This window comes from Chiloscyllium plagiosum, unplaced genomic scaffold (genome assembly GCF_037043375.1).
Source record: "Chiloscyllium plagiosum isolate Xiang-an unplaced genomic scaffold, Cpla_swu_hap1 HiC_scaffold_14, whole genome shotgun sequence".
NCBI classification, from domain to species: domain Eukaryota; kingdom Metazoa; phylum Chordata; class Chondrichthyes; order Orectolobiformes; family Hemiscylliidae; genus Chiloscyllium; species Chiloscyllium plagiosum.
In genome coordinates, this window is record NW_028270152.1 from 61,696,094 (window position 1) to 61,709,984 (window position 13,891).

A 13,891-nucleotide genomic window follows, 5' to 3' on the forward strand; every position below is an offset into this window, starting at 1 on the left:
GCGAATCACATCGCTGGCTTCGGTGTGTGTGGTTCCACACGCCGCCGCCGCCGTTGTTGTTGAGAGGGTGGGGAGGGAGGGAGTAAATGGGGTTTCTGCTGTCTTCCTGTACAGTCTTAACCACACGCTGTAGCTGCTCTCGGTTTCTGTTCTCGCCTGCAGGTCAGAAGCTTTGAGTGCCTCTCTGTGTGGTGTTGCCCACCCGATAAACCGCCTCTTCTCGGCAGCAAGAAACTTTTTTCTACCCCCCCACCCCAAAGTTGATACCAATAGGATAATGTAGTGATTCCAATTCCACGAGTCACTCTTCTTTACCGGCTTTTTTAAAACGTGGCTTGCTTTAAACCCGTACAGAAAGCATCCAATGCTTCGGGGCCTTCAACTTTATTTCTCTCTTTCCACCCCCCCCCCCGTTGTTAAAAGACACACGTCGATTATTCATTCATGCTGGATCAACCTTTTCCAAGTCTGCACTTGCTCACTTAGATGACTTCGAGCACCTGAGGATTTCTTCTCTTCCCCCACCCCACCGTTTCTAAAGCCGTACGTTTATTGTAGTTACCAGGACTGTCCTTGCATCATATTGTACATAGTAGTGTCACCTTCGCCACTCCCTTTTTCTGGCATGTCCCATGTAGCTGACAGCTTTGGAAGATAATGGTAAATGTTTCTGCCTTCTCTGTTCCCATATCCTTTAGCAACCCGATTGTAAGCCACACAAACACAATCATCCTTTCAGTGCATTGTTCCCATCAATTTTTTTTAAAAAATCCATTATTTAACCATAACAGGGTCCCCCAATTTACAAACATCTGGCTTGTAAATGTGAATTCACACAGGGGTAAAATTTTCAAGATCTGACATTAACATTTCCATTGCTTTCGAATAGCTACTTTATATTGTCCTGCAATATGTTCCAACTTGCATACAGATTAACTTGTAAATGGATTCAAAAACAGAGCCCATTTGCAAACTGGGAACTGCCTGTTTTTGTCAGTTACTGTTCCTCAGTAATCACCAACAGAAAGTACTCATTAAGTATTCTATCCTTGGTCTGTCCTGACTCAAAAGTGGTAGTGAATGAGGTACTAGATGCGTTGGTGTTAACACAATTTGCTAGATTATGGAAAAGTTTCCTTAAACTGGGAAGGAACAAATAACTACTTTATTCAAGAAGTTGTGGGGAAGCTATCAGAATTGATCACTTAATGAGTCTACAGCTGGACACTCGAGCTCAAGGTAATTTGGAAGGGAATGGTTTTGTGAAAGGGGAATCTTGTTTAACCAATTAATCATAATTCTTTGAAGGAGTAATGTGCTGTGGATAAAGGGAAGCCTGTAGTCATACTGTGTAGAAAATCTTTTAAGTAACCAGCCTCTGAGACCAGGAACATGCTGGTTGATCTAGTATTCCGGTTGATCAAGAGGTCCACCTTATCAAGGTAAACCCATACGCTAACTGATAGAAAAATAATGTGGGAAGGTACACATTACTGTAATACTTTATTTGCAGCATTGATCACTGAAGTAATAATGCAACTTTGCCTTAAATAAAACTTTACAGCAGCATACCTTATCACACTCGCAGTCACTTTTCAGATCACAATACAGCAGTAAACATCTGGCATTTCAGGTATACTTTTTTTTGTCGGTTTATCAAGAGTGCCAGTTTATAAGTTAGTTAAAACAAAGTTTCTGTACTAAATTTTCAGAAGGCATTTGACAAGGTGCCACATAAAAGGTTATTGTGCAAAGTAGGAGTTCTATGTTGTTGGGGTATCCTGTTTGCATTTGCAGAAAGCAGAGACTATGTATAAATGGGTTTTTTTCTGATTTAGAATGTGATGTGTCCTATCATCTATGCTGGGACCTCCAGCTTTTTACAAATTTATCAAAGATTTGATGGCTAAATTTGCAGATGACATCAAGATAGGTAATCAAATATGACATAGAGTTTGCAAGACAAGTATAAATATGTTGAGTAAATGGGCAAAAAAATCTGCAGAATGAATACAATGCCCAAAAATGTGAAGTTGCTCACTTTGGCACTCAGATGAATAAAACCGTGTTACTTAAATAAAGCACACTGCAGAAAAGTTTTCTAGTGAATCAGTCACAAAAACATTTGCAAGTACAAAAAATAATTAAGGCTAATGGACTTTTCCTTACTACGGGGAAATTAAACATAAGGATGTTGTGCACCATTTGTATAGAACATTAAGTACATCTGAAATACTTTGTACAGTATTGGTCTGACTTGACGAAGGATGTTCAGTCAGTTCTGCTATAATGCGGTAGTGCCATTCTCGAGCAACCCTGTGTTGTAAGAAAATTGGGTAATAGCATGACCATTGAACTAATGGAGCCAGAATCGTGTTATAACCAATACACACTTTAAAACTTAGAGCTTTGGAAACCGTCCCAATTTGTCATTCACATTATTGCGAATTTGCATTAACGAAACGTGTTATAGCAGAACAACCAATGCATTGGAAGCAGTTCGAGAAATCTCTGAGCCAAGTATCTTGAATGCATGGGTGACTACTGAGGAAAGGTTGGGCAGGCTTTGTTTGTATCCTCATTGCTTTAGGAAAATAACTGAGTTGGTTGTTAGAAAAGAAGGGCTTTTGCCCGAAATGTCGATTTTACTGCTCTTCGGATGCTGCCTGAACTGCTGTACTCTTCCAGCACCACTCATCCAGAATCTGGTTTCCAGCATCTGCAGTCATTGTTTTTACCTAAGATCCTAAAGGGTCTAAACAAGGTGGATGTGAAAAGATGCTTCCTCTTGTAAGAGGTTCTCAAGGTATTAGTTTAAAAATGAGTCATCTATTTAAGAGAGATGATGTGATGAAAAGGCAAGCCATTTATATAACTTTGAGTTTGAATTTCACAGTGAGGCCTGTGTCTGTGTGGGTTTCTTTTGGGTGCTCTGGTTTCCTCCCACAATCCAAAGATGTGCAGGCTAGGTGGATTGGCCATGCTAAATTGCCCATAGTGTTCAGGGATGTGTAGGTTAGGTGCATTAGTAAGGGGTAGATGTAGAATGGTAGGGGAATGGGTGGGTTATGCTTCAGAGGGTCAGTGTGGACTTGTTGGGTTAAATGGCCTAATTCCACACTGTAGGGATTCTATGAATATGTGAAAGGGAGCAGTTGACTGGAAAGTCTCCTGGAGCGTTAATGTCAACTTTACTTAATATAATGGGGGTTTACAGCAGGAGCGAGGAAAACATTGAAAGACATCGACTTGTTTTTGTTTTAAAATACTCTAGGATTGATTTTTATCTTAAGAAAACCCAAAAATTGGAAGAGTTTTGGAAGCAATTAAAAGACTCTTTTGCAGTCTGATGCAACTATTGTCTCCCATGGTAAAAGGGAATCGTTAAGAGCAATTAGGGAGTAGGATACATGAAGAAAAGAGTATAGTTTGTTCAACCTCCAGACAAGGGGTGTCTCATGAGAAGCCCGCAGACTATTTTAAAAAAAAAAGGAAATGTGTTTAATTCAAGGAAGAGACGTTACAGCTCACAAGACTGGAATTGAAAAGAAACCTAAGTCATACCAACAGCTTTGAGAGGGAAGGAGACTATCTCTGGTTTTTGATAAATTTTGCAGTGACGGTGTTGGGTGTTGATGGAATTTTGTTTGCTGGTTTGAAGTCTTTCAAATTATCTATTTATCTGCTTTGGTTTATTTTATTTTTCTATTATAATAAATATCTGTTAAACAAATCTGCATTCTTGTGTGTTTGTGTTAAGTGAAAAACCACCATATTTTAAAAATATGGTTAACAAAATATGAAAAATAAGGTTAGATTATGAAGTTGTTAAAAATATACTCAACACATGAGCTTATCCCTGAAACTTTTCAATTAAAATTTAGGACTACAAGAAAGGAACCTAATCAGATATTTATAACATTTGCATGGGTATTTCTTTGGGATTAACAGTTTTGATCACTGAATCGAAAGAAATTTTTTGAGAACTTAAGGGAAAATGTTCTGAAAAAGTTCAGAAATAGCATTCCTGCAAATCTTAAAAACTTATTGAGCATTGAGTCACAAAGATCAGTGAAAACAGCGGTTCTGGCAGATACCTGTGAATCTCTTAGATAATTACAGGTGATGATACAGTCATTTGGGAGTCCATAAAACCTTTGGGAGGAATAGAAACTGTGTAGATGGAAAAAGGGGTACTGCTTTTAGCAAAAGGACGTCGGGATAGTAGAGCAAACTACAGAAGTAATATATTTTTATCTTGGGAAATACCTGAACAGTGCAAAAATATTGGTTTCAACAAAGGTGGTGGAACAACCAGTGGAAGGTCATAAAAAAGTTACAGGAGGAACCTCTTGCATTGTTTGCTGGCTGTGCTGTGATTCTATATCAGACATATAGAATTAGAAATCTGATGAAGGGAGATGTCTGAGGAATTTGGTTATTGGATACTATTTCAAAACAAAAAAAATTGTAGGTAAAGATTTTGGAGCCGACATCTTTTAATAGAGATGTAACAAATGAATTCAGAATTGAAAGAATTATGTTGAACAGCCTACTCAGTAAACAGTCAGAACCAATGTGTTAAACTTAAAAGACAAAATTCTAATGAAGGTATGGCGAAGACTGAGGTCAGTGAAGAACTGGCAGCAGTCCATCAGATGGTGTTTCATATGAGAATCACAATGAAATGTTACCACAAAATTCCAATGGGAAGTCATTTAGACATCAGAGAAACGGGATGAAATATTAAAAACTTTTATTCACTGGAATTCTATTGAGATATGATAAACATATTGCCAAAATGTTATGTAGGATAATGGAGAAACTCTAACCATAAATTAAACATTTTAATCCAGTAGCGGTTTTCGAAGAACCATTCAGCCTGGTCTTAATGGATTCTGTAGATTTGCTTCCCCTCCTGCCAGACACATGCCTAAAACCAGGGCATGGCAAACTGTATCTCTTAATAATTGTGATGTTTCCACAAGATTTCTTGAAGCAGTGCCTCCTGGAAAGATTAATGTTTCCACAAGATTTCTTGAAGCAGTGCCTCCTGGAAAGATTAATGTGAAAGTAAGAGTGAAAAGGTTAGCTCTGTTTTCTTCCAAGATATGGATTACTCAGAGAAATATAATCAAATCAACACACCAATTTTATGTCTCAAGTATTCACTAGTTTAGGAAGAAAACAGTTCACATCTGTTTATCATCCACAATCTCAAGGTGCATTGAAAGATGATATTGAACTTTGAAGTTATTACCTGTCTCTGGGGATCCATCAAAGGCAACATTTTTGAAGCCAATTCAATTTTTTTAAAAAATGATATTAATTATGTAGCAACTATTTGTGACCTGATAGCGTACACACAATTATGAGAGGCATAGATAGGGAGGATAGTCAGAAGCTTTTTTACAGGATAGAAAGGTTGACTACAAGAGGGCATAAGTTCAAGGTGAGAGTGGGAAAGTTTTCACGGTGTGGTGGGTGCCTGGAACACGTTGCCAGTGGAGGTAGTGGAAGCAGGCACACGAACACCATTTAAGGTGTATCTTGGTAGACACACGACTGGGAGGTGAACAGAGCGATATAAACCATGTATGGGCAATAAGTAACAGGTTGAAAGGATTAGGAATAAGCGCAGGCTTGTTGGGCTGAAGGGCCTGTTCCTGTGCTGTATTGTATGGTAGATAGGCAGATTCCATCAGAAGGTTATTCCAAACTTCAGTACTATTGTGACTCCTTTCATGAATTTGGTAAATAAAGTCTTATATTTTGAATAGATGCAAAAAATATCAGAATGCTTTTTCTACTTGAAGGCTGTGCTGACAAATGCAGTAGTTTAAGCAGTGACTAATTGTGGAAACTATGGAGGTGCTGGTGTTGGACTGGAGTGGACAAAGTTAAAAATCACAATGTCAGGTTATTGTCCAACAGGTTTTTTTGGAAGTACTAGCTTTCACAGTGCAAATCCTTCAACAGCTACCCGATGAAGGAGCAGCATTCTGAAAGCTAGTACTTCCAAATAAGCCTGTTGGACTATAACCTGGTGTTGTGTGATTTTTAATTGTGGGAAGCCACTTAAACTGGCTATCAGTGGCAGCGACATTGGTACGGGTGCCATTTTACCTAATAATGATGAGATAGGGATCACAAATTGTCAGTTAATGTTTAAAGAAACATTACATGTTAACAGAAATATTTAGAGTCATAGAGATATACAGCACGGACACCGACCCTTTGGTCCAATTCCTCCATGCCAACCAGATATCCTATCCTAATCTAGTCCCATTTACCGGCACTTGGCCCATATCCCTCTAATCCCTTCCTATCCCATCCAGATGTCTTATAAATGTTGCGATTGTACCAGCCTCCACCACTTCCTCTGGCAGCTCATTCCATACATGCACCACCTGCATGAAAAAGTTGCCCCTTAGGTCTCTTTTATATTTTTTCCCTCTTGCCCTAAACCTATGCCCTCTAGTTCTGGACTCACCCACCCCAGAGGAAAGACTGTGTATATTTATCCTATCAGTGCCCCTCATGATTTTATAAACCTCTATAATGTCACCCCTCAGCCTCCGATGCTCCAGGGAACACAGCCCCAGCTTATTCAGCTGTAGCTCAAATCCTCCAACCCTGGCAACATCCTTGTAAATCTTTTCTGAACCCTTTCAAGTTTCACAACATCCTTCCGATAGGAAAGAGACCAAAATTGCTTGCAATATGCCAAAAATGGCCTAGCCAAATTCCTGTACAGCCGCAACATGACATCCCAATTCCTATACTCAATACACTGACCAATAAAGGAAAGCATACCAAATGCCTTCTTCACTATCCTATCTACCTGCGAATCCACTTTCAAGCAGCTATGAACTTGCACTCCAAGGTCTCTTTGTTCAGCAACACTCCTGAGGAACTTACCATTCAGTGTATAAGTCCTGCTAAGATTTGCTTTCCCAAAATGCAGCACCTCACATTTGTCTAAATTAAACTCCATCTGCTACTCCTCAGCCTATTGGCCCATCTGATTAAAATTCCGTTGTAATCTGAGATAACCTTGTTTGTCCTCTACACCTACAATTTTGGTGTCAACTGCAAACTTACTAACTATACTCCTAGGTTCACATATAAATGACGAAACATAGTGGACCCAGCACCGAATCTTGTGGCACTCCACTGGTCACAGGCGTCCAGTCTGAAAAGCAACCCTCACCACCACCCTCTGTCTTCCACCTTTGAGCCAGTTCTGTATCCAGATGGCTAGTTCTTCCAGTATTCCATAAGAGCTAACTTTGCTAACCAGTTTCCCATGGGGAACCTTGTCAAATGCCTTAGTGAAGTCCATATAGATCAAGTCCACTGCTCTGCCCTCATCAATCCTCTTTGTTACTTCTTCAAAAACCTCAATCAAGTTTATGAGACATGATTCCCCATGCACAAAGCCAAGTTGACTGCCCCAATATGTCTATATCCTGTCCCTCAGGATTCCCTCCAACAACTTGCCCACCACTGAAACCAGGCTCTCTGGTCTATAGTTCACTGGCTTATGCTTACCACCTTTCTTAAATAGTGGTACCACATTAGCCAACCTCCAGACTTCCAGCTCCTCATCTGTAATACAGATATCTCAGCAAGGGATGCAGCAATCACTTCCCCAGCTTCCCACAGAGTTCTAGGGTATATCTCATTTCACAACATCCAGTACTTCCTCCTCTGTAGTATGGACAGTTTTCAAAATATCACCATCTATTTTCCTACATTCTGTATCTTCCACGGTAAACACTGATGCAAAACACTTGTTTGGTATCTCCGCCATCTCCTGCAGCTCCACACAAAGGTCGCCTTGCTGATCTTTGAGGGGCCCTTTTCTCTCCCTAGTTACCCTTTTGTCCTTAATGGATTTGTAAAAACCCTTTGGATTCTCCTTAACCCTATTTACCAAAGCTGTCTCATGACCCCTTTATGGTCTCCTGATTTCCCTCTTAAGTTTTCTCCTACTGCCATTATACTTTTCTCAGGATTTACTCGATCTATCCTGTCTGTACCTGACATATGCTTCCTTCTTTTTCTTAACCAAACTCTGAATTTCTCTAGTCATCCAGCATTCCCTATACCTACCAGCCTTTCTTTGCACTCTAACAGGAATATACTGTCTCTGGATTCTTGTTATCTCATTTCTGAAGGCTTCCAGCCATCCCTTTACTTGTGAACATCTGCCCCCGATCAGCTTTTGAAAGTTTTTGCCTAATACCATCAAAATTAGCCTTCCTCCAACATCAACTTCAACTTTTAGATTTAGTCTATCTTTTTCCATCACTGTTTTAAAACTAATAGAATTATGGTCGCTGGCCCCAGTGTGCTTCCCCACTGACACCTCAGTCACCTGCCCTGCCTTATTTCCCAAGAGTAGGTCACATTTTGCAATTTTTCAAGTAGGAAGATCTACATATTGAATCAGAAAATGTTCTTGTACACACTTAACAAATTCCTGTCCATCTAAACTCTTAACACTACAGCAGTACCAGTCTATGTTTGGAATGTTAAAATCCCCTACCATAACCACCCTATTATTCTTGAAGATAACTGAAATCTCCTTATAAATTTGTTTCTCAATTTCCTGCTGACTATTAGGGGGGGGGGGTGCATAATACAATCTCAATAAGGTGATTATTCATTTCTTATTTCTCAGTTCCACCCAAATAACTTACCTGGATGTATTTCCAGGAATACCCTCCCCAAGAACAGGTGTAATGCTATCCCTTATCAAAAGCACCACTCCCCCTCCTCTCTTGCCTCCCTTTCTATCCTTCCTGTAGCATTTGTATCCTGGAAAATTAAGCTGCCTGTCCTGCTCATCCCTGAGCCATGTTTCTGTAATTGCTATGATATCCCAGTCCCATGTTCCTAACCATGCCCTGTGTTCATCTGCCTTCCCTGTTAGGCCCCTTGCATTGAAATAAATGCAGTTTAAATTATTAGTCCTACCTTGTCCTTGCCTGCCCTGATTGTTTGACTCACTTCTTTTCACAACTGTACCAGTTTCAGATTGATCTCTTTCCTCACTATCCCTCTGGGTCCCATCTCCCACCTTCCTAGTTTAAATCCTCCTGAGCAGCTCTAACAAATCTCCCTGCCAGTATATTAGTCCCCTTCCAATTCAGGTGCAATCCGTTCCTCTTGTACAGGTCACTTTTACCCCAAAAGAGATTGCAATGATCCAAAAATGTGAATCCTTCTCCCATACATCAGCTCCTCAGCCATGCATTCATCTGCTCTACCCTCCTATTCCTATCCTCCCTAGCTTGTAGCACCAGGAGTAATCCAGATATTACTACCCTCGAGGACCTCCTTTTTAAATTCCTGCCTAACTTTTTATATTCTCCCTTCAGAATCTCATCCTTTTCCCTTCCCATGTGGTTGGTTCCAATGTGTACAATGACCTCCTGCTGGTCCCTCTTCGCTTTGAGAACATTCTACACCCACTCTGAGACATCCTTGATCCTGGCACCAGGGAGGCAATACACCATTCTGATTTTTCACTGCTGGCCACAGAAACGTCTCTCTGTGCCTCTGACTAGAGAGTCCCTTGACACAATCGGTTGCTTTGAACCCGACGTACCCCTCATTACTTTAGAGCCGGTCTTGAAACCGGAAACTTGGCTGTTCATGCTACATTCCCCTGAGAATCCATCACCCCCTACATTTTCCAAAACAGCACACTTGTTTGAAATGGGGATAGCCAGAGAAGACTCCTGTACTACCTGCCTCCCTCTCTTACCTTTCCTGGCGTTAACCCATCTATGTGACTGTATCTGCGGCTTTTCTCCCTTCCTATAACTGCCATCTATCATACCCCCTTGGTCTTGTAAATTCCTCATTGCCTCGAAGTGCCACTCCAACTGATCCATTTGATCTGATAGGATTTGCAACCATCAACATTTCTTGCAGATATAATCCTCAGTAACATGTAAACTCTCTCAACTTTTGATGGTGGAAAAGGAGATATTGAGTCCTGTTGATTAACAATGTGAAGAAACAATTATTTATATAGATCACAATCCCTTAATTTTGTTTGAAAGATTTCTGACAGGAATTTACAGTTGTTTTGATGGTGCTTAATCCTCATTTTGTATAATTTTTAAATCATCCATGTTTCTATGAGAGGAAATGTTCTAATGGATACTTTACTAAGTGCACTTATGGAGGAGACAATGCTGTGACGCAAAACTTATATAACACAGTCAGGGAAAGAGTTTGGTTAATGAAACTTCCTGACCGACGTTTTTGGATCAAACTCTCCAGATTATTAAAAGACTGGGAAAGACCACGATCTTTGGTCATGTTAATATTCAAGGGAAAGGCATCACAGAAGTGAAGACTAGAACAGAAATGAAGCAGATAAGTCAAACCTATAGATTTGACATGAAAAGGAAATTTTCTTTGGTTTTGATGAACTGTCACGTAATAATGTAAAAACAATGACTGCAGATGCTGGAAACCAGATTCTGGATCAATGGTGCTGGAAGAGCACAGCAATTCAGGCAGCATCGAGGAGCTTCAGCAAAATCGACGTTTTGGGCAAAAGCCCTAGCTTTATTCCTGATGAAGGGCTTTTGCCCGAATTGTCACGTAATGATGTTGGGCAGTATATGGATTTTGTTGCTCCGCATACTTTGAAATCTTCTAAATTGTGTTATATTTAGATGGTTTGGTTTAGTTTGATTTTATTTCTTTGCGCAATAAACTTTTGTTTTATTGTTGAAACAAAATCTGCAGCCTTGTGTGCTGTTCAGTAGTTCAGTAGAAGACCACCACATTAAATAAACAAAAATAAAATACGATCGAACGAGCTACATTTCGTCCTGGGATCTGACTTCTCCAGCAGGGATCATAATATTTGAGGAAAGTTTACTTCTGTCTGAGGATTGTGAGATTTTGGATCTCTTTTCCTCAAAATATGGTAGAAGCAGAACATTGCCTGAAATATCCTGAAAGTTATTCCAATCAAATGAAAGTTTATTGGGGGTGGATGGCATTAAAGCGTTTAAAGCAGTAGCTTATGTTTTGAGGATAAAACTGTTCTAGTGATTGCTGCCATGGAAGAGTACAATTAGAAAGGTTGGTGGATCTACTCTATAACTCATATGGCTGGAAATTCAAGTGAACAATGAACTATGGCAAAAAACCAAGAGAACTCCAGATGCTGGAGCAAAAACAGGAACAATAACAGAAATTGCTTGAAAATCTCAGCAGGTCTAGCAGCATCAGTGGAGAGAAATTGGTTAACATTTTGGGTCCATTGACCTAAAGTCAGAGCTGATGGTAGCTAGGAAAATGTTTTTTATGCAGAAGTTAGGGTGGGATGAGGAGATACGGAGTAAATAATAGATGGAGATAGTGACCAAAGTGAGAGAAGTACAGTTGGACAGACAAAGGTGTAGATAATGGTCAGCCTAGGAGAATGAGTGGCTACTAATGGAGATTATTTGTGGCTAACAATGGGTAGTTTGTAATAGCAGACCATGTGATAACAAGGCTTGGTGTGTGGGGATCAGAGTAAGGTCATGGGAGAAGGTGCCTCAAGCCCAAAAATTGTTGAATTCAATATTGAGTCCACAAGGCTGTAGAGTTCCCAAGTGGAAAATGAGGTGCTGTTCTTCCAACTTCCGCTGAACTACACTGGAGCACTGCAGCAAGCCTGAGACAGAGATGATAGCCAGGGAACAAGGTGGTGTGTTGATGTGGCAAGCAACTGGAAATTCCGGGTCATTTTTACAGAGAGAACATAGGTGTCCTGCGAAGTGGTTACCCAGTATATGCTTTGTTTCCCTAATGTAGAGGAGACTACATTATAAGCAGCAAATGCAGTAGCCTAGATTGAGTGAAGTGCATGTAAAGCACTGTGCCAACTGGAAGGTGTGATTGGGCCCTTGGATACTGAGGAGGGAGGAAATATCATTCTCTGTCCTCCTGAGTTGTACTTTCCCTCCCAATATAGAAGAAGTGCACCGGCACACATGAACAGATGGGAACCTGCCTGTGATTGGAATCAACAATGCATCACTGAAATAAAAGCAAATTATTATGGATGTTGGAGATCAGAGATAATAACAGACAGGGCTTGAAAGACCCAGCATGTCTATCAGCATCTGTGGAGAAAGTAGGTAACTTTTTGAGTCGATGTTTCTCTCACCTCAGATGTTGCCAGATCTGATGAGATTCCCCTACACTTCCTGTTCATATTAACACAACGCTGGAACCAGTTAACAAATTCTGCCATTTTGGATTTATGGTTACAAACTGTCTTTTGAAGAAGAACTCAGCACATGCCTTGGTTAGGTAACTAATAACTCTGGCTGACAGACAAGGTGAACAAGAAGAAATGACAAGCTGAGCCATAGGACTAGGATGTCTACCAGAAGGCCTAGATCCTCAGAACATTGTTGTATCACAAAGTCTGGACTGTGTACAGAAAGCAAGGATACATCCTAGCAAAATCATAAAAGATAAATAAAAGTCTGTTCAGGTGGCAGAAGTTTAATACCATATTTAGATGCAGGTACAGTTATAACATTGAAAAGACATTTGGTCAGGTACACGAATAGGAAAGGTGTTGAAGGATATGGGCCAAACTTGGGCAGATGGGACAGGTTTGGTTTGGGAAACCTGGTCCATATGAGCAAGTTGGATTGAAGTGTCTGTGTCTATGCTATGTGTCCCTGTGGTTGTACAATTTTCAAAGTGAGTTGGATAAATATGTGTAAGAAAAAGAACTGGGTATACATTGTAGGGATGTGGGATAATGGCCGGGGTGGGATTAATTGAATAGCACTTTTGAAGTACCTAATTCTAAGTATCCTGAGAACAACTGAAGTGGTTTGTCATTGGTAATTGTTTGTTTCTCCAGGGTCTGTTATAAATTATTTACAGCACAATTATCCAGGGAGCAACTTGTTTTCCACTCAAATTTAAAAACAACAAAATTGAGCTAATTTCCAGGCAGCACGTAGGCTTTGTTTGAAGCTTTGAAAGCATGCTCTCGGGAAAGAAAAGCTGTTTAATTCCTTTTAAATTTTCTCCTAGGCAAGCAAAATTGTGATGGAAGCAATAGTGAAAATTTAAAACTAAAAAATGACCTGAGTATTACCAGATCTCTCTTAGCCTACTGTGCAATAATCCTTGTTCTCCACGCTATTTACTTAGTCTCATTTTATTTCCATTACCCCTCTTCATTTTGGAAATCTTTATTATGCCTCATTCTGCTTGCAAACCTCAGAATATCTCATACCTGAATTTTTTAACTTTTTTGTTTATAAGCCTGTGTTTAGTTTTGAGCACTAAACTCAGGAGGGATAAATCGGCCAGAAAAGAGAAAGGGGATGTGTTGTGGTGTAAATTTAGCAGAATGATATCATGGTATGAAGCATTAAATTATGGACAGATTGGATAACATGGCTGCTTATGAAGATTAATGTTTTTAAAAATGCTGAAAGGATTTGATAAAGTACTTAGTGAGAAACTATTCTCTTTGGTTGACAAATTCAAAACAAAAGGATATTAAAGTTGAGCAATTGAAGAGTGAAACCAGAAAGACTTTTTTTTTCCAAAAGGTGAATTTTTGTTATCTCCCCAATCCACAGACATATGATGGATGCTCAATCAATGAAAATTTCAGGACTAATATTGATAACAGTTTTATTAGTTAACCACCAAGGGTAAGGATGCAGTGTGGTGGTTGGAATTGAGGTACAGATCATCTGTAATCTAGTTGAATGTTGACACAAGTGCAAAGGAATGAATAGTTTATGCGCCCTCTTAGATGTCAGCATCTTCTCCTATCTGAAAGGCATCATATCTGTGGTTATCTCCTACTTCTATAACACAGATGGTG